Source organism: Pan troglodytes, chromosome 15 (assembly GCF_028858775.2).
Source record: "Pan troglodytes isolate AG18354 chromosome 15, NHGRI_mPanTro3-v2.0_pri, whole genome shotgun sequence".
Taxonomy (NCBI): Eukaryota; Metazoa; Chordata; class Mammalia; order Primates; family Hominidae; genus Pan; species Pan troglodytes.
The window spans coordinates 39,174,517-39,199,801 of record NC_072413.2 but is presented as its reverse complement, the minus strand read 5'-3'; the positions used below and the strand labels follow the sequence as shown (position 1 = coordinate 39,199,801).

General features: G+C 34.0%; 1 long non-coding RNA gene across 1 annotated transcript in view; it reads right to left on the bottom strand.

The window, feature by feature from the left end:
• LOC104002019 (uncharacterized) overlaps nucleotides 1-25,285 on the bottom strand; it is a 69,176-nt gene that overhangs the window by 27,001 nt on the left and 16,890 nt on the right. The window contains exon 3 of the long non-coding RNA XR_674042.5: nucleotides 22,525-22,575. This is a non-coding gene — a long non-coding RNA (uncharacterized LOC104002019). The remainder of the gene's footprint in view (nucleotides 1-22,524; nucleotides 22,576-25,285) is intronic.

Sequence of the window (25,285 nt, the reverse complement as noted above, 5' to 3'; positions counted from 1 at the left end):
CTTTCTTGACTTCAGAACATCTTAAAGCCTGATCTTTTCCCACGAAGTATTTTCATGGGATTTTCTGAGCTATCCCCTCACCATTTTAAGATTGCCTTTGAGGATTTCACATGTGCAGGGCTTTTAGTTTTTATTTGCTTGCTTTTGTTTTTGTTTCTCGTCTTTTGGAGGGAAACTTTGATGCATCCTTCTCCCTGACAGACTCCAGCATGCAGCTTTTGACAAATTCAAGCCCGACACTCTATTGCCATAGTCCATTCCAGGCATCTTCTGACCTTCTTAGCTGCATTTCAAATGCAAGTACAAATTACAAGAGAGTCTTAATAATCTCTTTGTTTGATCTCCCAAAATCCACATTATTGTCAGTATTAAAGAATACTAAGAAACCTATAAAACTTTCATAAATTGATATGTGAATTTCAGACAGTGGTAGGATACAAGATCAATTTACTAAAACCAAATCTATATTTACTACTACTAATAATTATTGCTTACTACTAGTAATAATAATTTGAAATAATCACATTGAAGTAACGTTACATTACTATGTAACATTAATGTCAAAATTTGTAAATATTTTTAAGCAAATGCCACAAAAACCTGACAGATTCCTACAGTGTAAACAAGGCATAACTGATTGAAATTAAACAAGCTTTAAATTAATGAAGAGAAATGTTACACTCATGTATTGGAAAAGCTAACATTTTAAAGATGTCAACTTCTCAAAATTTGTCTAGAGTCAAAATAATCTTAATTAAAACTCCATATGCCATTTTATAGAGGTTAACAAGTTAATTCTACAATTTATATGAAAATGCAAAGAATCTAAAGTAATAAAAGCAACTATGAAGTAGATGAACAAATTTGGGAAACATATACCATCTGATTTAAAGGAGCATTACAGAGTAACAGCACACAGGAGAGAGTAAAATTGGAAGAAAAATAGAGACAGAAATCAATGAAATGGAATAAAGATTCTGGAAATAAAGTCTCACATATTTGGCCAAGTGATTCTTAGCAGAAGCATAAAGCTAATTTAAGGGAGAAAAAGGAAAGTTTTTTTCAAAAAGTAAATATTTCAAACAAATAGTAAGGTACCACTGGATATCTGTATGAGAAAAATGTACTTCAACCCCTGTGTTACCCCAAACCCCCCAAAGAATTCAAAATTAGTCCCAAGTCACAGTGTAAAAGGAATCCTATAAGTCTTCAAGAATAACAATGAATCTTCACAAACCTAAGGCAAAAATTATTAGAGAGATCACAGGAGCACTAATTACCAAAAAAAAAAAAAAAAAACAAAACCAAAACAAAAAAGGCACATTACACTGCTTTACAAAAGAATTTTAACATTACTCTTTAAAAAGACAATGATTGAAAAACGCAAAACAGAAAAGAAAATATGACCTACACACTCGCAGAAAATATTTACAGTACTTATATCTGACTAAGGACTTGAATATAGAATATATGAAATTATATTTGACTAAGGACTTAAACATAGAATATATGAAAATCTTTTATGACTCAGTAATGTGAGAAAAAATATCTTATTTTTTAAATGGGCAAAAGTTTGAGAGAGACACTTCAAAAATGACAGCTGATAATCATATGAAAAGATGCTCAATTAAAGAAATACAATTTAAAATCACAATGAGGTGCCAACGTACATGTATTAGAATGGCTACAATTAAGAAAGGTTTGATCTGGTGCAGTGGCTCACACCTATAGTCCCAGGTATTTGGGAGGCTGAGGCAGAAGGATCCCTTGAGGCCAGGAGTTTGAGACAACCCTGGGCAGTATTTTGAGACCCCATCTCTTAAAAAACAAATTGGAGCAGTAAGAATTTGCCTGTTTTGTACAAATTTTAATGGGACTTAAATTTCCACAGCTGCTTAAAAAATTAAAAATACAGTTACAAAAACCCCTCAGTTTTACCCAATACAAATAAAATTACATGGCCACCAATAATTTTACATATACATTCATAGTATCTATATTCATAATTATTAAAATGGAAAATAAACCATATGTTTATCAACATTTATACAAATAAAAAGATGTAGTATACTATTCAGCAATATAAAGGAAAAAAGTTATGCATGCAAAAACATGAAAAAATCTCAAAAGCATTAAGCTAACCAAAAGAAAATAAGAATAAAAGAAAACATGCTTTATGATTTCATTAATATGAATTTCTAGGACAGTTAAGCTAATCTATAACAGCATAAATGAAATATATGCTGGGCCCTGGTGAGGGCATAATGGTGGAATGAGTATATTGAAGCATGAGGTAATGAAAGAAAAGGTTTTTAATCTTGATTTGTGTGGCGACTATACATGTATTCTTATTTGCCAAAACTCAGAAAACGACATTTTTAAAACATTTTTATTGTATTGTACATAAAATATACCTTAATAGAGTTGATTTTCTCAAAATGTCATGCATAGAATAATAATTCTCTTTCAAGCATCTCTAAATAAGTATACCATGTATTGAGACACTATTATCTTTCAGCAGTGTCTTAAGAAGGAATACTATGTCCTCAATTTACATTTTAGAGGGACAATCAGTAAATTCACATAAAAATTAGACGAAGTGTGGTGGTGGTTTGATAGAGTTCTATTTCCTGAGACAGCAGAAAGCCTTAAGCTGCATGAGATGAAAAGGTTTTTATGAGATACTGTGTATAATAGAATTATTTGTGACTGCCTTTTCAGAAATCACAGTAAATAAGGGAGAAGACAACTATAGAGACTAAGGAATAATACGAATGTGTACAAAGGAACAGAGTTTTAGATTCATGACATACCTAGGAAACTAAAAGAATTCATTACAGTTTGCAGAAGCAGGGAACTTTGAATGCTGAAAGAGCTGTAGGAAAGCTATACAACTGTTTTCAAAGGAACTAACATCATATATATATATATACACATATATATTTATTTATATATACCATTTTCCTTCTACATCTTCTATGTATGTAATATGGATGTATATATATAAAATATGTAAAAGGAAAGTGGAATATATTATAGAAAATAAAATCTCCAGTTAATAGAGAAAAAAAAGTTGACAAAAATTATTTGATACTCTCACATAATATAAAAACATTGACTCTATAAAACACAGTTCCTAGACAACTCCTGGTGCTAGACTGGGCCTAGAGCCAGTGAACAAGGGTGGCATGTGACCTAGGGATACACCAACTGGCGTGGATAAAAGAGGGCTTGTGTTATCCCTCCCCTAGCCACAGGCAGTGCAGGTTGTAGCAAGAGAAGTGACTCCTTCTTTCTGCTTAAGAAGGAGTGATTGAAGAGTAAAGAGTACTTTGTCTTTCATCTTGAATACCAGCTCATAGTAGGAGAGGGCACCAGGCAGAGTGGTGAGACCCCCAGTCCAGGCTGAGGTGACATTTCTCCCAGGTGACATTTCTAGACAGACCTAAGCCAAAAAAAAAATACCTGCTACCCTGAAGGGAAGGACCCCATCCTGTCCCGATTCATCATGAGCTGAATTAAGAGCCCTTAGTTCCTGATTTACCACCAGCGTTACCCAGGGAGTATGGCATAGGCCTTGGGCTCTGTGACATGCTGATTTCAGGGGAAACTAAGCACATTCCTGGCTGTGGTGGCTATGGTGAAATATTTATTCTGTTTGAGAAAAGCAGAGGGAAAAGTAAAGGGGACTTTGTCTTGCACCCCTCAGCTCAGCCACAGTAAAGTAGAGTAATAAGTAGAATCTTGGGGTCCTTGAGTTTAGGAGTAGGCAGTACCGGACCTTCACTGCGACAGAAAGAATCCCATTTCTCTAAAGGATGAGGCCCAGGCCTGGCAGCATTCGCCACAAGCTGACAGAAGAACCCTTGGGCTTTAAGTAAATATAGTGTTGGACTGGCAGAACACCCCATGGACCAGTGGTAGCAATGGCCACAGGGAGATGACCTTCTCCCTGGGGTAAGGGGAAGGAAGAGTGGGAAGGACTTTCTATTGTGATTTGAGTGTCAGTTTAGCCACAGTAGAATAGAATATCAGGTAAATTGGTAAGGTTTGTGAATTCAATCCATGTCTCTCAAACAGCATATCCAGACATGTGGAGGACCTGGGGGATCTCACCACCCTGAAGGTAAAGGCCTTGGGCATGGCTCAGTGCTATACTGGCTTCAGGTCTGACCTAGTTCAGTTACAGTTGTAGTGGCTACAGAAGTTATGATTTCCCTTCTTTTGCATGTGCTGAGGAGTGTTTCACTTCCAAGCATGTGTTAAATTTTAGAATAAGTGTGATGTAGTGCTGAAAAGAATGTATATTCTGTTGATTTGGGGTGGAGAATTCTGTAAATGTCTATTAGGTCCACTTGGTCCAGAGCTGAGTTCAAGTCTTGAATATACTTGTTAGGCAACACCACTCAGGACGTAGGCATGGGCAAAACCTTTATAACTAAAACATCAAAAGCAATGGCAGCAAAAACCAAAATTGACCACTGGATCTAATTAAACCAAAGCACTTCTACAAAGCAAAAGAAATTATCCTCAAAGTGAGCAGGAAACCTACAGAATGGGAGAAAATTTTCACAATCTATCCATCTGACAAAAGGATAATATCCAGAATCTATAAAAAAAACAAATTTACAAGAAACAAGCAAACAACTCCATCAAAAAGTGGGCAAAGGCTATGAACAGACACTTCTCAAAAGAAGATATTTATGTGGCCAACAAACATGAGAAAAAGCCCATCATCACTGGCCATTAGAGAAATGCAAATCAAAACCACAATGAGATACCATCTCATGCCAGTTAGAACGGCAATCATTAAAAAGTCAGGAAATAACAGATGCTGGAGAGGATGTGGAGAAATAGGAACATTTTTACACTGTTGGTGGGAGTGTAAATTAGTTCAACCATTGTGGAAGACAGTGTGGTGATTCCTCAAGGATCTAGAACCAGAAATATCATTTGACCTACCAATCCCATTACTGGGTATATATGCAAAGGTTTATAAATTATTCTACTATAAAGACACATGCACACATATGTTTATTCTAGCACTGTTCACAATAGCAAAAACTTGGGTCAAACCCAAATGCCTATCAATAATAGACTGGATAAAAAAAATGTGGCACATATACACCATGGAATACTATGTAGCCATAAAAAGGATGAGTTCATGTCCTTTGCAGGGACATGAATGAAGCTGGAAACCATTATTTTCAGCAAACTAACACAGGAACAGAAAAACAAACACTGCATGTTCTCGCTCATAAGTGGAAATTGAACAATGAGAACACATGGGCAGAGGGAGGGGATCATCATACACAGGGGCCTGTTGTGGGGTGTGGCCTAGGGGAGGGATAGCAATAGGAGAAATGCCTAATGCAGATGGCAGGTTGATGGATGCAGCAAACCACCATGGAACGTGTACACCTATGTAACAAACCTGCACCTTCTGTACATGTATCCCAGAGCTTAAAGTATAATAATAAAAAAAGAATCAATGTAATAACCATTCTAATAGTTGGGTCAAAATTTAAATAATTTTATAAGTTTTGTGTAAAAATATAATTAGGATATAATTAAGATCACTTTAGCTCATGTCTATGTTAAAATAAGTTAGCAAAAATGAAAAGAATATTGTAATACAAAATCAGGTTGACATATATTATGTGAAAAATCAAAGAATGTTATGAATTCAAAATTAAGTCTGTACTGAAAAGCCTTCAGATTTCTAAGAAAGATTTAAAAATACATGGAAAAGAAAGAAGAAAGAAAAGAAAGAAAAAGAAAGAAAGAAACAAAGAAAGAAAGAATGAAAAACACAAGAAAGAAACTCCAGTACTCACAGTAGACTTTTCAGTGAAAACCTTATAGGCCAGGAGAGAATGGCATGACATATTTAAAGTGCTGAAAGAGAAAAACTTTTACTATAGACTAATATATTTAGTGAAAATATCCTTTAAGCTTGGAGGAGAAATAAATATCGTCTCAGAAAGACAAAAGCTAAGGGATTTAATCAACTTCAGGCCCTTCCTGCAAGAAATGCTACAGTGAGTTTTACAATCAAAAAGAGCAGGATATTAATGAGCAAGTACAAATCACCTGAAGATATAAAACTCACTGGTAATATAATAGTAAGCACACAAAAAACATATTTATATAACACTGTATTTGTGATGTGTAAACTTGTCTTGACTTAAGTAGAAAGACTAAATGATGAACCAATCCAAATAATAACTTTAACAACTTTTCAAGACATAGTCAATACAGTAAGACATAAGGAGAAATAACAAAAAGTTAAAGAGGGGGATTAAAGTGTAATTGTAGGGATTTTATTAGGTTTTTATTTTCCTGGTTGTTTATGAAATCAGTATTGTTTTCATCACCTTAAAATAATTGATTATAAGATAGTATTTATAGACTTCATAGTAACCTCAAATCAAAAAACATACAATGAATACACAGAAATGCTAAAAACTTAAAGCATACCAACATAGAAAATCTCCTTCACTAAAAGGAAGACAGGAAGGAAGGAAAAAAGGAGGAGTTGGCAAAACAACTAGAAAACAAATGACAAAAAGGGAGAAGTAAGTCCCTACTTATAAATAATAATGCTGAATATAAAGGGACTAAACTCTCTAATCAAAATACACAGAGTAACTTAATGAATGAAAAAACAAGACTCAATGATCTGTTGCCTACACGAAACACACTTGACCTATAAAGATACACATAGACTGCAAATAAATGGAGAGACAAAGGTATTTTATATCATTGGAAACCAAAAAAAAAAAAAGAGAAGAAATGACTATATTTATATCAGATAAAATAGATTTTAAAAGTAAGAAGAAACAAAGACACCTATTACATAATGATAAAAGAATCAATTCAGCAATAGAATATAACAATTGTAATTACCTATGCACCCATCACTAGAGCACTCAGATATATAAAGCAAATATTAGAGCTAAAGAGAGAGATAAACTCCAAGACAGTAATATCAGGAGGCTTCAATACCCCACTTTCAGCACTGGACAGATCTTCCAGAGAGAGAACCAACAAAGAAACCTCAGACTTAATCTGCACTGTAGGCCAGATGGATCTAATACATATTTACAGAATATTTTAGCCAATGGCTGCAGAATACACATTTTTCTCCTCAGCACATGGATCATTCTCAAGAATAGGCTATATATTTGGTCACAAAACAAGTCTTAAAATATTCAAAGATTTGAAATAATATAAAACGTCTTCTTTGACCAAAATAAAGTAAAATTGCAAATCAAAACAAGAGGAATATTGGAAACTATACAAATACATGAAAATTAAATGGTATGCTTCTGAAAAACCAACTGGTTAGTGAAGAAAATAAAGAGGAAATTGAAAAATTTCTTAAAATAAGTGATAAGGAAAACATAACTTACCAAAATCTATGGGATAAAACAAAAGCAGAAATAAGAGGAAAACTTACAGCCATAAGTGCCTACATCAAAAAACGAACTTCCAATAAATAACCTAATTATGCTTCTTAAAGGATTGAAAAAGCAAGAGCAAATTAAACCTAAATTTAGTAGAAGAAAAGAAATAATAAAGATCATCACAGAAATAAATGAATTTGAAATGAAGAGAACAGTAGAAAAGATCAATGAAATGAAAACTTGAATTTTTGAAAGATAAACAGAATTGACAAATCTTTAGCCAGACTAAGAAAAAATAAGAGAAGACCCATATAAAAATAATCAGAGATGAAAAAGGAGACATTACCTTTGACACTGCAGAAATTCAAAGTAACATTAGAGACTACTATGAGCAACTATACGCCAATAAATTGGAAAATCTATAAGAAGTGAATAAATTACTAGACACATAAAACCTGACAAAATTGAACCATAAAGAAATCCAACACCTGTACAGACCAATAACAAGTAATGAGATCAAAGCCATAATAAAAAAAAATAGTGTCCCAGTAAAGAAAGCCCAGAACCTGATGGCTTCACTCTGGATTCTACCAAACTTTCAAAGAAGAACCAATACCAATTTTACTCAAACTATTCTGAAAATTGGAGGAAGAAGGAATACTCCCAAACTTATTCTATGATGCCAGTATTACCTTTATACCAAAACCAAAGACACACACACACAAAAGAAAATTCCACACCATTATCTCTGATGAATATTGACGCAAAAATCCTCAACAAAATACTGGAAAAATGAATTCAACAATACATTAGAACAGAGATCCCCAACCCCTGGGCCATGAACTGGTACCAGTCCATGGCCTATTACGAACCAGGCCATACAGAAGGAGGTGAGCAGCAGGCAAGCAAGTGAAGCTGTTTGTATTTATAGCTGTGCCCTATCACTTTGCATTCCCGCCTGAGTACCACCTCCTGTCAGATCAATGGCATCATTAGATTCTCATAGGAGCATGCACCCTATTGTGAATGGCAAGGGATCTAAGTTGCGAGCTCCTTAGAAGACTCTAATGCCTGATGTTCTCAGGTGGAGCTGAGGCAGTGATGCTAGTGCTGTGGAGCAGCTGCAAATACAAATTAACTTTAGCAGAGAGGTTTGACTGCACGGAGACCATAATAAATTAATTTCTTGCAGACTCAAATCAAAACTCTATCAGTGGGTAGCAAGTAACAATTAAGCTGCATTTAGTAGCAGGCTTTATATTGGTAAGTGAATTGATGTACTTCAATTGTACAGCTGTATCTGGTGGTAGGCTTTAAGTCAGAATCTGACTCATTTTATTTACGTATAGTGCAACCATTATTTTATTTACTACTTCCAGATGTGCCTCTTTCCTGCATTGTACACTTGTCTGAGTCACAGTTTTGGCAAGTTCACAAGGCAACCCTAGCCAAAGTGAGTAAAAAACAGATGCCACTGGAGAGCTTCTTTGGACAGGGCAAAAGACACAATGATGAGATTGCAGAATACTTTAAAACCGCCAACAAAAAGAAAACTGTGTTTAAAAGGAAATACTGAGTCCTACTTAAATTATGGGTTCATAGTAACAGGTGATTCACATTCTATAAGCCCACTTTGTTTAATGTGTGGTGACCTGCTATCAAATGAGGCCTTGAAACCTTCAAAACTGCTTTACCACATGGAGACAAAGCAACTTGTATTGAAAGACAAGGCTTTGATGTTTTTCTTTTATTTATTTATTTTTATTATTATAAGTTTTAGGGTACATGTGCACATTGTGCAGGTTACATATGTATACGTGTGCCATACTGGTGCGCTGCACCCACTAACTCGTCATCTAGCATTAGGTATATCTCCCGATGCTATCCCTCCCCCCACCCCACAACAGTCCCCAGAGTGTGATGTTCCCCTTCCTGTGTCCATGTGATCTCATTGTTCAATTCCCACCTATGAGTGAGAATATGCGGTGCTTGGTTTTTTGTTCTTGCGATAGTTTACTGAGAATGATGATTTCCAATTTCATCCATGTCCCTACAAAGGACATGAACTCATCATTTTTTATGGCTGCATAGTATTCCATGGTGTATATGTGCCACATTTTCTTAATCCAGTCTATCATTGTTGGACATTTGGGTTAGAAAAAAAAAAACATGAGAACAAAAAAACAGAAGGAATTATCGAAGGTTATCACTTCATCAAATTTGTCTGCACTGAGAACATGATTCTTAGTGGCTAACCTAATTTCTAAAGCTAAGAAGCCCACTACTATTGGTGAAGTGTTAATCCTGCCTGTGCTAAGGACATTTGCAGTGAACTGTTGGGGGAGGCTGCAGTTCAAAAGGTGGCTCATGTTTCTCTTTTGGCTGGCACCATAAGTAGATGAATTGACGAAATAGCAGAGGACATTGAAGCACAATTGTTAGAGAGGATTAATGAGTCACTGTGGTATGCAATCTAGGTTGACAAGTCTACTGATGTTGACAACAAGGCAACAATGCTTGTTTTTATGAGGTACATTTTTCAGGATGATGAGCATGCAGATATGTTATGTACACCAGTTACCAACCAATGCCACAGCTGCAGAACTATTCAAATTTTTGCATGATTACATATCAGGAAAACTGCATTGGTAATTTTATGCACATATATGCACAGACCTAGCAGCTGCCAAGATTGGACAGCTTTCTGGTTTCTCTAGTTGGGTCAAAAAGGTTGCTTCTTCATGTGAGTTTACAGACCATGTCATCCATAGAGAAATGCTGGCTAGCCAAAAAATGTCACCTGAACTTAACAACATTTTGCAGGATGTGGTTAAAATTATCAACCAATTAAGGTACATGCCCTTAACTCATCTGTTCATGCATCTCTGTAAGGAGATGGATGCAGATTATACATGTCTTCTCTTATATACAGAAGTGAGATGGATTTCTAAAGGTATTTCACTGGACAGAATTTTTGAGTTGTAAAAGCCACTCTAGAGATTTCTTTTACAAAAACAGTCACCACTGGTAGTACATTTCAGTGACACAGAATGGGTTGCAATACTTGCTTACTTGTGTGACATATTCAATGTGCTAAATGAACTCAATCTGTCACTTTGAGGGAGAACAGTAACTGTGAGTGGAATTATGGGGACAACTAGTGAACACTGGTATTTTTGACATGTTTAAATATTAGCAGAGATTTTGAAAGAGACTGAGCCAGGGCCTTCTTTCTTGCAGCTGGGGCATGATCACCTATCTCAGCTTTCAAAAGAGTTTGAGCAGTACTTTCCAACACAAACGCCCCCAGAACTGGGAAACAATGGATCCACAACCCACTTGTGAATAAGCCAGGTAAATGGGCTTTATCCAGGCTGGAAGAGGATCACCTGCTTGAGATTGCAAATTATGATGACCTTAAAAGTATGTATGAGACAACTTTAAATCTCCATTCATTCTATATTAGAGTCAAGGTAAAATATCCTGAGATTTTCACAAAAGCAATGAAAAGCCACCTCCATTTCCAACATCCCATTTTTGTGAAGCAGGGTTTTATGCAGTGACAGCAACCAAAACAAGTTTGTGGAGTAGATTGGACATAAGCAAACACTTCGGGTGTCACTATCTCCCGTCACCCCTAGATTAGACCCTCTTGTTGCAGGAAAACAAGCTCAGAGCCCCCACTGATTCTACATTTTGGTGTATTGTGTAATTGTTTCATTATATATTAGAATGTAACAATAATAGAAATAGACAATAAAGGTTGTGTGCCTGAATTATCCTGAGCCTCCCCCCGCCAACAGACACACACACACACACACACACACACACACAAAATCGGGGTTCCTGGTGCCAAAAAAGTTGGGGACTGCTGCATTAGAAAGATCATTTAAGATGACCAAATGGGATTGATCCCTGGGATGCAAGGATGTTTCAACATATGCAAATTTATCAATGTAATACATCACATCAACAAAATGAACAACTAAAACCATATGATCATTTCAATTAATGATGAAAAATCATTTGCTGAAATTCAACATCCCTCTATCATAAAAACCTTAGAGAAAATGGGTATAGAAGGAACATAACTCAACATAATAAAAGCCATATATGACAGACCCACAGCTAGTATCATAACGAATGTGGAAAACCTGACAACCTTTTTTTTCAAAGATCTGAAACATGACAAGGATCCCCACTGTCACCACTGTTATTCAACATAGTACTAGAAGTACTAGCTGGAGTAATCAGACAAGGGAAAGAAATAAAGGGAGTCCAAATTAGAAATGAAGAAGTCAAATTATCACTGTTTGCAGATACTATGATATCATATTTGGAAAAAACTAAAGACTCCACCAAAAAACTATTAGAAATGATAAACAAATTCAGTGAAGTTGCAGGATACAAATCAACATGCAAAAATAAGTTGCATTTTCACATGCCAACAATGAATAATCTGAAAAAGAGATTTAAAAGTAATCCCATTTACAGTAGCCATAAATTAAATACAGAACAATTAACCAAAGAATGAAAGATCTCTACAATGAAAACTATAAAACACTGAAGAAAGAAATTGAAGAGGACACAAAAATCTGAAAGTTATCCCATGAGTATGGTTTGGAAAAATCAATATTATTAAAATGTGAATACTACCCAATGCAATCTACAGGTTAAGTTCAATCCCTATCAAAATATCAATGACACTCCTCACTGAAACAGAACAAACAATCCTAAATGTGTATGAAATCATAAAAGATCCAGAATCACCAAAGCCACCCTGAGCAAAAAGAGCAAAACTGGAGGAATCCCAGTATATGACTACAAATTATACGACAGAGTTATAGTAAGCTTAACATCATGGTACTGGCATAAAAACAGACTCAGACCAATGGAACAGAATAGAGAACCCAGAAACAAATCCACAAGACTACAGTGAACTCACTTTCAGCCAACGTGCCAAGAACATACATTGAGGAAAGGAGTCTCTTCAATAAATGGTGCCAGAAAAACTGGATATTTATATGCGGAAAAAATGAAACTTGACACTATCTCTCACCATATAAAAAAATCAAAATATACAAAAGATTTAATCTAAGACCTCAAACTATAAAACTGCTAAAAGATTGGGGAACCTCTCCAGGACATTGGTCTGGGCAAACATTTTATAAATAATACCTCACAAGAACAGGAAACCAAAGGGAGAATGGACAGATGGGATCATAGCAAGTTAAAAAGCTTTTGCATAGCAAAGGAAACAATTAATAAAGTGAAGAGACAACATCCCTGCTAAATGGGAGAAAATAATTGCAAACACTCACTTGACAAGGGATTAATAACCAGAATATATAAGGAGCTTGAATAACTCCCTTAAAAAATCTGATAATTTGATTAAAAGGGGCAAAAGATTTAAATAGAAATTTCTCAAATAAAGACATACAAATGACAAACAGGCATGTGAAAAGTTGCTCAACATCATTGAACATCAGAGAAATTCAAATCAAAACTACAATGAGGTATTATCTCACCCCAGTTACAATGGCTTTTATCCAAAAGTCAGGCAATAACAAATGCTTGTGAGCATGTGGAGGAAAGAGAACTCTCATACACTATTGGTAGGAATGTAAATTAGTATAGCCACTAGAGAGAACAGTTCGGAGTTTCCTCAAGAAACTGAAAATAGAGCTCCCATATGATTCAGCAATTCCACTGCTGGGCATATAACCAAAAGAAATGAAATAAGTATACCGAAGAGATGTTTACACTCTCATGTTTGTAGCAGCACAGTTCACAGTAGCCAAGATTTGGAAGCAATCTAAGTGTCCATCAATAGATGAATGGATAAAGAAAACGTGGTACTTATACACAGTGGAGAATATTCAACCATAAAAAAAGAACGAGAGCCTGTCATTTGTAACAACAAGGATGAAACTGGTGTTAATTATGTTTAAGTGAAATAAGCCAGGCCTAGAAAGGCAAACATTGTATATTCTCACTTATTTGTGGAGTCTAAACATCAAAACAATTGAAATCATGGAGATGGAGAATAGACAGATGTTTACCAGAGGCCTGGAAGGATAGTGGGGAGTTGAGAGTGGGAAGGAGGTGGGAATGGTTAATGGGTATAAAAAAATAGCTAGAAAGAATGAATAAGATCTAGTGTTTGCTAGCACAACAGAGGGGCTATAGTCAGTAATAATATAACTGTAAATTTCAAAATAACTAAAAGAGTATAACTGGATTGTTTGTAACACAAAGGGTAAATGCTTTAAGGGATGGATACCCTATTCTCTATGATGTGATTATTACACGTTGCATACCTATATCAAAACATCTTATGGAGCTTATAAATGTATACACCTACTAAGTACCCACAAAAATTAAAAATAAATAAAAAAACCACCAAGCAAACAAACACAAAACACTTATGAGAGTTTTAATCTTTGCCAAGTCAAGATGGTGTTCAGCAGTGAAGGTAAATTTCAAAAATAAGAAAAAACAAAAATCTATTTGTACAATTAGTCTCATCATACTCAGAAATGGAGAAGCATTGGAGTATTCAATGGAGTATTAAAAAGGAGAGTTTAGGTAAGCATGAACCATATTAAGAAAAGGTTTATATGTAATATGCCAGAAAAATGTCCTTTCTGCTTTCCTTCCTCTTCTCTTTTCCCTATCCATCTCTTCCTCCTACTCTTCCTTTTGCCCTTAGGTTGCAAAGTTTCCTTGTTGAGAGTGATTGGTGTGGACTTCTAAAATAGGGCACTTGGGCCAAGTAGTAAAAGGAAGGCCCCTGATGGAGCATAAGTTCCTTAGAAACACAGAGATGCTAATGGTAAAGTCTGAAAGAAATAGGGGGAAAAAAAACCTCAACATTTGATGAAACTGTACCGTGGGAGTTCAGTGTGTTTTTCCCTTATCTATGCACTTTTTAATTTCTTTTGTTAGTTCTTCTCATACCTGTTTTCCTCTTTTCTGCTGTGTTTCTCCAATGCTGAGCCTCACTGAGATACCTTCTGAACTCTCTTTTCTTTTTTTTTTTTTTTGGCCTTTGTTTGGGTGAGGCATCATTTAATCTGATCTGAAAAGAGACCAGAGGATGGGAAAAACCAAATGGATCATTTCTTTCCTACTCATTGTGTTGGTGCCTCTTATCCTAGTTGATTCTCTCAGGACCTCAGCTTCAGACAGACCCTACCACAGGTTACAGCTCTCACTTTGTATTGGTAACACTCTTTCTTCCCTTGCCCCTCTACCATAGGAGTAATTGTATCCTGCTATTGCTGGTGTCTGGGTGCATTGCCATCTCTTGTTTTTATTTAATGTTGACCTTGCATCTCAGCAGTGTCTTTATTAAAGTCTGCTCATTTGAAATAATGGTGTTGAATTGTGACTCTTGCTAGGACTTGGATTCGTGCATTATTTTGAGTAACTAGTAAGATTTATAACTAACATTAATAAACTTGAATATTAAGAGATCAGATTGAAGCCCTAGTTGGTTGTAATTCATGAATCTGCAGTGATTTCAGGTTGTGCACATTATTTCAGAGTGGCTAATATCACTGATATAAAATGTAAATGCTTCAAACCAAAAATCCATGAAAAAATTAGCTAACTGCTACTCAAGCTCAAATAGTCCTACTATTTTACCTTTACTAAAATAAAATATACAGTAGTTTTTTCTGGTGTTCTAGAATCAGAAAATGCAAATGCAACAAGATCTCAGTAACTGACACTATGTATTGAGAAATTAGAAGCTAGGAAGAAATTTTATTTTAAAATGACAAACATAATTTTATTAACTTATTCAAATTCCACATGCATCCAGGATTAGCTCCAGTGGGAAAAGCCTAAATCCAATGATAAGAAAAATGGAATTTCTCTCTTTGGACCCCATTCTTTCAACAACGTTATGCAGAATAAATCAGTTCAAACAACACCTGAAGGGCAGATTCAGAAGAGCCTGAAATTCATCAGAACTGCTAAGGTAGCAAACCATAACATGACTCAGAGGACACATCATCCCTGTTGCTATAGGAATGGAATTTATGGGATGTATGGTACGTAATCACTGCAGTATAGTTTCAGCAAAACTGGTAATGCTACCTCTTTCTCCACTGCTAACTGGCTCCCTAGATCCCTGTTCTTGCATCACCAGAAGAAATCCCCTGTTCTCACTCTCTCTGCTTCTTCCATATTTTACCCCTCACTCCTCTCCAATAAAATAAAATAATAATAAGAAAGAGGTCTGTAAATTATCAGGTTTTGATGCATATATTTGGAACTATGCCATTTTCAAGTCTATCTTTTATTTCTTCTATATTATGAAAGAATCATTGTGTTCTTTGTTCATAATTTTTAGTTTCATTTGATATTCAGGCAAAATGAGATTTTAAAAATGTGCAGGAAATTACTTACATTGTCAAAATGGAATTAAAGGTTTTATATTTCCTCAGAATGGTCAGGGTGTAAAGAGTATCAAAAAATGTTTAATTCTATTTTAGAAGTGTTAAAAATACAATATAAATTGGGTTCGAATTTCTTGCAAATATTGGTCATTTTATCACATAGTATTCTGAATTAATTGGACTTAATTTTAAAAAATTTATAATTATGTTTTAATAATTATTCATTGGTATTGAAGAAAAATAGTTTGGATAAAGGTCAACCTTTTCAAATACATGTAACTCATAAAAATATTGTTCATATCTCATGCTAAAGCTGATTTACAGTTATATCAACATAAAATATTATTTATTCTAGAATATAGATTTTATTGGAAACATTAAATTTTTTTTGTATAGAATTTTATATCCAAAGTGTTGTATAGCTCTAGTGAGAATTGACATAAACTCAGGAAATTGCATTTTGGCATTCATCTTGTTTATTGTCCCACTATAGCTTGATTCTCCTTGTAATTATGCCTTAGTTGAAATGAATATGTGATGAAACTATCTGAAAATTACTAAATTCTCAAAGACATGCTTTAAAAAAATATATTATAGTGTGAAAGCATCTAAACCACATTTCAAAGCAATTCAATTTATTCCAGTGAACTCTCTCTTTTTTGATGAAAGATGCTTTGAGGCAAAATTATAAAGAAGCTATAAAGGAAAATTTACAGTGAATAGGTTTACAAATATATTTATCTTTGTGGAAGCCATATGTATTTAGTGTAAGAAGCTATGAATTTATTGTAGAGATAACTAGGACTTCTTATAGGCATATAGGTTTAGAATTAATTAGATTATTTCTGAACTAGTGATTATTTTAAATTGAATATCTATTACTGGAAATGTAGGCTAGAATAATAATATTAGTAGTGTTATCTCAAACAATGAGCATTATTTGATTATCATTGTGATTTAAATATTCAGAAGTTAGTTTCATTATGCATGAAATATAAACGTGGTATGCATATATTGCCAAATAATATTTATTTTTCTTTTTTATTATTCTACATAACATCTTAAACCAAAACAATAGCTTAATAATTGCTCACAATGTTTTACTTTTGAAATGCCAAATAAACACCTGTCTGTTATTTAATTCTCTAGGAATAATATATTTTGATTGCATAAATTATGTAAAAACAAATTTAGAAATCACAATATGAAAAGAAGTCATCCTCACTCAAAAAAAATTAAAATCTTCCTTTAAACAAAGGTTAAAAAAATGAATTTATACTATTTCAACAACAAAAAAAGTGGGAAAATAAAACTTCAAAAAAATCTAAATTATTAGTGTTATTTTCTATATTATTTGTATCTAACTTTTTGTCTACTTAATTCTTTATTATTATCAGGAAATAACATAGATTGAGCTTCATAAAGTGAATTATTCTTGAAAACTGTTTGCAAAATCCCTACAGAACCACCATGATACAAAACTATTATGCCTTTTGGGGCATGTTGCTTTAGAATACATGATACATGAGAAAATACAAATAATTTCAATATGACAGATTAGTTAAATTTCACTGGAACTATCACCATTTTTTCCCTTGGAATTTGTTCTTTAATTTATGTATCTAACTTCATTCCCAGAATATTATCCCTAAAAGAAGAGATCCACTCTTGTAAGAGTTTATTACTACCTATTTGCTTTTTTAAAGTATGAAAGGGAGAACAGAAGCATCAATATTATCTGGGCCTTGTTAGAAATGCAAATTTTCAGGCCCCTACCAAACAACTGAATCAGAATTTCCAGGTATGGGCCTTAGAAAATTAAGAAATCTGTGTTTTAGCAACATTTTCAGGTGACTTTGAGAAGTACTGTTCTTAGCTACATTTGAACCACGGTCAAGTGTTTCAATGCAGCACTAATGTCAACAGTAGGCAGTTTATGCACTCATTCTTAAAACCTCTCTTTCTCATGAAAGACTATATACTTTGGATGTCTCGAAAGTGATAATCCAGCTATTGTGATTACTGATTACTGTCATATAAAATATATATACAGGGCCTTGATAGAGTGTGTTACAGCTTATTCACGCCTGTAGCCCCAGCTACTCAGGAGGCTGAGGCAGGAGAATCATTTGAACCCAGGAGCTGGAGGTTGCAGTGAGCTGAGATCACGCCACTGCCCTCCAGCCTGGGCAACAGAGTGAGACTCCATCTCAAAAAAAAAAAAAAAGAACTTTAAAAAGAACAACTTCAACCAAATTTTTTAAACTTGATTTTCTACCTTACATATTATTAATTCATGTGGCAAATGGAATATAATGTTAAGTATATTTCAACTAAATTTTATTACATATTATAAAGGCTCTTATGTTTCACATATCCAGTTAACACATCCAGAGGAGCTGGCTTATATGCACATACTATATTTGATAGACAAGTCCTATGAAATTCCACTCCCAGGAAATAGTTTTACAGAACAGGCAATATAGATAATATATTCAGAACTTACTGAATCAAAATTGAATTTTACTAGTTATGAGAGAAAAATATAGATAGAATTATAAAATTCAAATGAATACTGTTAATAAGCATTTATTAAACTAATTCAATGAGAATCTAGCTTAGGAAATTTATTCTGATTTACAAAATAACATGGAGTCTTTAATATGTACAGTACTGATGGAGATGATAATGTTTATATTACAGTCATCAAGCTGAATATAATTTTCAGGGCTTCTTGTTCTAAAATTTATAAAGGAACTTGGATAGTTAAATCACATAGTTTGATTAATATATCACAAAAGCCTAAAGACTGTATCAAACTAGTCTGTAGGCATTTATCTATACTTCAAGAAGATCAAGCTAATCTCACACACTTGAGTAATAATATACCTGGATTTAAGTCCAAAGGTGCATAGGAACACTATGGAGTTGAACACATAATAGATAGACTAGAGAATTATAATAACATTAATTAGCCAATGATATGGGTGACTTACAAAAAAAAACCACGTTATTCTTTACATCTTTGGTCTTCCTTCCAAGAACACAAACAAGTTTAACCATAAGAAAGTCACCAAACAAATTTTAATAGAAATACCCTCTACATAGTACCTAACTTGTATTTACCAAAACTCCAAAGGTAATCATAAACAAGAAAAATCAAAGTAACTGTCACAGCTAAAAATAGCACATGAAGACATGATTCTGTGAAGAAGGACATCAGTAATTTGATAGGAATAATGTCAAATTCGTCAATTGCTTTGGGCAGTTTGGCCATTTTTACAATATTGATTCTTCCAGTACATGAGCATGGAATGTTTTTCCATTTATTTGTATTATCTCTGATTTTGTTTTGTAGTTTTCCTTGTAGAGATCTTTCATGTCTTTGGTTAGCTATATGCCTAAATATTCTAAATATTTCATTTTCTGTATGGCTATTGTAACTGGGATTGTGTTCTTAATTTCAGTCTCAGCCTGGATGTCGGCATATAGAAATGCTACTGATTTTTGTACATTGATTCTATATCCTTAAACTTTACTAAAGAAATTTATCAGTTCTAGGAGCCTTCTGGCAGAGACTTTAGGAAATCTAGTTATAGAATCTTATCATCAGTGAAGAGAGGTAGTTTGACTTATTTTCCTATTTGAATGCCTTACTAAATGTAACATAGAATCCTGGAACCGGAAGAAGCTATTAAAGTAAATTTTTTTTTAAAAAGTATGTACTTTTGTTAATAATAATATATCAGTATTGGTTTATTAATTGTAACATATTTGTGTAAGACGTTAATAAGAGGGAAAACACAGCGTGAAGTGTATGGAAACTCTTTAAGCCATTTGCTCCATTTCCTTGTAAACATAAAAGTGTTCTAAAATCAAAGTTTATTTTTAAATGGTGCTGCATTATGAGATGTTACGTTTGGTGTGAAATACTAAATGTTACACGCTAAATTCTGACTGGGCATGGTGGCTTACACAGATAATCCCACCACTTTGGGAGGCTGAGACTAGAGGATTACTTAGAATTTAGGAGTTCAAGAGCAGCCTAGGCAACATAGGGAGACCTCGTCTCTACAAAATATAAAAATAAATTAACTGGGTTTGGTGGTGTGCACCTGAGGTCCCAGCTACTTGGGAGGCTGAGGCTGGAAGTTGGCTTGAGCCCAAAAGGTAGAGACTGCAGTGAGCCGTGATCGTGGCATGGCACTCCAGCCTAGATGACAGAACAAGATATACTGTCTCAAAAAAGGAATAAAAAAAGCTAAATTCTGACTATAAACACAAGTTGCTCTTTGTTTTTACAAAGCACTTACTTTTGAAATATGAAGCAGTATGAAGTAGTTCTTTTTGCATCCATCATGGTCATTTTAAAGATATGCTACCACATATTAGTTATTCTGATGAAGCGATAAAGTAAAAAACAAAGCTTAAGACATCCTATTACATAATTTTATTTTGTTTTAGCCTTTTTGGTATTCTCTTGTTTTGTAATATTATTGTAAAGGACAAAAAGTCGAGAACAGATGAACTGCTAAAGAATCACAAAATGTTGTGTCATATGTCAATACACTAAGTTCAATAGTTGGTGACCTGCTATTCTCTCTGCATTATTTCTTCCACCCACAAATGAACTTTCATTTTACACTTGATTTACAACTCCTGAAGTGATTCAACCCTTAGGCATGCTGCTTTTATTAATAACACAAATAATCTGGTTGGAGAAGAGAAAAGCCATTCTTTATTTGAAAGGGAATGAAATATATTTCCAAACCTACATGTGTGAAGTTGACATTAAAGGCTGAAGGAAACATATATGTGTATATTTTTAGGTTGAATGATTCTATAGTCTTTACTTGTTATTTATTCAGTAAAGAATATCAAATAACACAGGAATTATACTGTTGAATTTTTCTAAAATTTTATTTTGTTTTCAGGACTTTGATATCAACACGTGTAAGATTACAATTTTCCCAGAAATTTTCACTGTTTTTGTTTTCTCTTTGGGGTAAGTTCCATTTCATTGCCTTAGGTGTTTGAAATGCTGAGCTGAAACTTCAGCATAATGAAAAGAAGGAAATCATACAGAGAAAAGCTTGTAGCTGCTGGCATTGTGAAGTGTTCCATTATAAGAAGCCTACAAATCTTTAATGCTAAATTTATGAATGTGTTCTTATAGAGGTATGCAATTATTAAAAACTATCCACCTACCAGCAAGTTGTAAAGGAAATACTAAAGATTAAGATTCAGAAAACCTAAATTTTATTACAAATTTTGCATCCTTAGCCACTTGACCTCTCTGGATACTAGTACCCTTGTATGTAAAATAAAATGGCAGAGAAAAGTCATCTCTAAACAACAAATATATTTAACTTCAAAAACATTGCCTGAAAACATGCTAACATCAGAGACAAAAGACAAGCAATGATTTTTCAAAAGAAATATGGGCTTTTCACAATTTAAATCACATAAGAAATAAGGGAATTACAACAGGCATTAGTTCTGAACGGCTTGCCTGAGGGTTTCAGGTGAACTTACCTAATGACAAACAAGATAGCATCTGTTATACAGATTTGAAAACGTGCTGAGTCTGATAACCAATCATTCCAAGTAAAACAGATTATAAATAAAAAAAGACTTCAAATAAATCATAAATAAAATAATTCTTGTTGTGTTAGACAGCTTCCAAGATGGTCTCCAATGATTTTCACCTCATGATATCTACCTTTTTATGTATTCCTCTCCCACATTAAATAGGGTCCACCTGTGTAGCCAATAATATATTGCAGAAGTAATGATGTGTGGCTCTGAGGCTTGGTTATAAAAGATTTGGCAGTCCTTCCTTGCTCTCTCCTGAATCATTCATCCTTAAGGAAGATAGTAGCCAAATCATGAGGACAGTCAGGCAGCCCTCTGGAGAAGTCTATGTGGAAAGGAACTCTGGCCTTGCAGTAAGAACTCCTTGGAAGCAGATCTTCCAGCCCCAGTCAAGCCTTCAGATGACTGAAACCTTAGTAGCCATCTCCACTTTAATTTCATGAGAGACAGAACTGCTCAGCCAAACTGTTTCTGAACTTATACCTATAGAAACTCTAAAATAGGCCAGGCATGGTGGCTCATGCCTGTAATCCCAGCACTTTGGGAGGCTGAGTCAGGAAGATCACGAGGTCAGGAGATTGAGATCATCCTGGCTAACACAGTGAAACCCCATCTCTACTAAAAATACAAAAAAATTTAGCTGGGCGTGGTGGCAGGCACCCATAGTCCCAGCTGCTCAGGAGGCTGAGGCAGGAGAATGGCATGAACCCGTGAGGTGGAACTTGCAGTGAGCCGTGATTGTAACACTGCACTCCAGCCTGGGCAACAGAGTAAGACTCTGTCTCAAAAAAAAAAAAAAAAAAAGAAAGAAACTGTAAAATAATGAAAGCTTATTGTTGCTTATGGTATTAAGTTTGTGATTAATTTGTTTCACAGCTGCTATGATCTGAATATTTATGTTCTACAAAAATTCATACATTGACCCCTTATCCCCAGTATGATGGTACAGTGAGGTAGGGCTTTTGAGAGTTTATTAGGTCATGAGAATGGAGCTCTTGTGAATGGGATTAGTGCCCTTATAAGGGACTGAGGAGACCAGAGTTTTTCCTTTTCACCATGTGAAGACACAGTCAAAAAGACAACCTACTACATACCAGGAAATGAGCCCTTACCAGACACTGAATCCTCAGGCACCATGATCTTGGACTTTCCAGTCTCCAGAACTGTGAGAGATAAATTTGTATTGTTTTTAAATCACCTGGTTTATATTTTGTTACAGCACTTGAACCACCAATAATGCAACAATAAATGGTCCATGCTTTGGTTATAGGAGTTACTGAGATTGCATTTCTTCACAGAACTTAAAAAGCGTGAGAAGACTCTAGTAAAAAATGCAATTACTGTTGCCTCCTTGATTAAATCTGCGGGGTGGAAAAACTGAGACAATTGTCAGGGTAATGTAACTTTGAGTTATTTGATTTTTTTCACAATAAAATTTATGGACATAAATATTTATCATTTTGTTTCAATTTTTCACACATTTCACACTCCCCACCAACAACTGAATAATTACTCTATTTTCTATAAATGCTACCTGATAGTAACAAACAATGTCACTAACTTAGCCTTAATACTTCAGCTAATACAGTTCCTCACCAGAATTTAATCTCTGTGGGAGATGAAATGTATTCTCTCTGGTTAATTGTAACTTGAGAAACAAGTATGCTGTACTTGTTTTTCAAGTTTTATGTGTGTGTGTATATATATATAATTATTTATTTATATATCATATATTATATATATCATTCATTTAGTGAATTTATTTAATGAATATATCTCATTAAATATATAAAATACATATTTTAATGAATATATAGTCATATCTATTCATTAAATAAATAAATGATTTAATATATAAATGAATGAAAGCATCCCTTTTTTATTAAGTAGAAGAAAAATGGTTTCAAAATGAAACTGTAGATTTTTTTAAAAATACTTCTTACCCTGGAGAGAGAGACAGAGAGAAAGAGAGAGAAGGAGAAACAAGAAAAATACACAGAAAGAGAGAAAGAGAGAAAGAAAATGATTTCAGGAATAAATAGTTTTACATATAGAGGTATTTTATTTGCAGAGAAATTATTAGCTGCTGAACTTTAACTTGCCTCTACTACAAATAAGAAAAAAGAATAATATTCTGGTTTGCTAACACTTGCATATAAATTATAGTTGTAATTGCTCTATAAATAAAGGTGGCCAGTTGAGCAAGAAAATTGGTAGTGATTTGGGATATATAAGAAAATATTCAGTTATATTTATAACTTAATTACTTACGTTGGTTCAAGGAAAGTCAAAAGCATATAGATTAGAAGAAAGTTGCTCTAGTTTCCTCTAGTTGTTTCTTTCTTTTAAACTGACCTCCTGTTGTATACAGATTCTTTATTCTTTCTTTATTTGTAATTTATAACTGAGTGATATTTTGGTAATTTTAATAATGTTTTAAATAAAATTGTTTAATCCAATTTTTAGACCCATTTTTCCTAAAGATCTTTATAACTTTGATATCACAAGGGTCTACGTAAACACAATTATGACAATTTCAGATAGCAGTGCTAAGGTATGGGACGAGCTATGGAAATTACAAACCTGTAGCTTTAATGTTGGTAAGAAAACCATAAAAAAAAACTCTTGGAAAAAATAAAATACATTAACATCTAATTTTCCCAGTAAAATCAAAAGATAAGATTTTTTTTGTATTCATGAACATATCCGGAAAAGTTATCTAAATAACTTTTCAATTAAAATATCTTAAAATTTGAGTCTAAATTTCTTGCTATGTTAGAACAACTCTTAAGTACATATAGTAGTAAATCTAAAAATAATATAATATTCAGTTAATGACAATACACTTGATTCTTGTAATTTATTTCTTTTATTTTAGTTAGTTGTGGATTATCTTCTTGAATAGTCATCTTGTTTGATGTTGAGGCCTAATAACTATCAAGTTTTCCATTCTCTATCCCGTGAAACTCAGACTGCTGGGAATTTATTTGCTTTTTCCATTACGGGGTGGTTACCTCTCTTCTCCATCATCATTTATCCTGTAATGAGCCTATTTTCATTGCTCTCATTTTTCTTCTTTCTGAATGTGGTATAAAATTTCTACTATTAGTTCCTATAGTCTATAAATGTTACCGATTGGAACAAGATAAGTACTAAAAGCAAAGTGTACTTTGTGTCTGAAAGATCTTATAAGCACATTCACTAGTTTCACTGGGCTTAATGATTTTCTTGTTTCAACCTAGAAATAAGCCTATAAGCCCAGAAAGTTATGACTATTTAAATCCTTGGAATTATATAAGTAAGAAACAGCAAATCTGAAATAGCCCAACAGTATTTTATCAATCCATTCAGCAATGCATGTTGAGAATCTATTATGTGCCAAGCACCGGTCTAGCCCCTTGAAATACATCAGGAACCAACAAAGGGAAAGCATCTGCATTAATGGAGCTATATATTGTGTAGGACAATAGGAAATGAACAAATTATTTGGAGAAATATAGATAATATAAACAGGATGAACAGTTTGGAAAGTGTGTATGTTCTGTATGGTGGTCAGGGGAGACCCAAATAAAGTGAAATTTGAATAGAGACTTGAAAGAATAATAGAACGGAATGTACATTACATGAGGGAAAATGGTTGAAGTAGAAAGAATAATAACTGTAAAAGGCATAAAACGGGAGCATGATTGGCTTTTTCTAGAAACAGTAAGGCTGTCAGAGCATCTGGAGCAGAATGAGCAAAAAGAGTAGGGTGGCAGACACAGTCAGGGAGGAATGGAGGAGCCAGACTAAGTCATAAGAAGCCTTAGTCTTGTATTATGAGCTGGAGAGAAAGCAATGGGAGGCTTTGAGAGAAGAGGAATGGCATCTTGA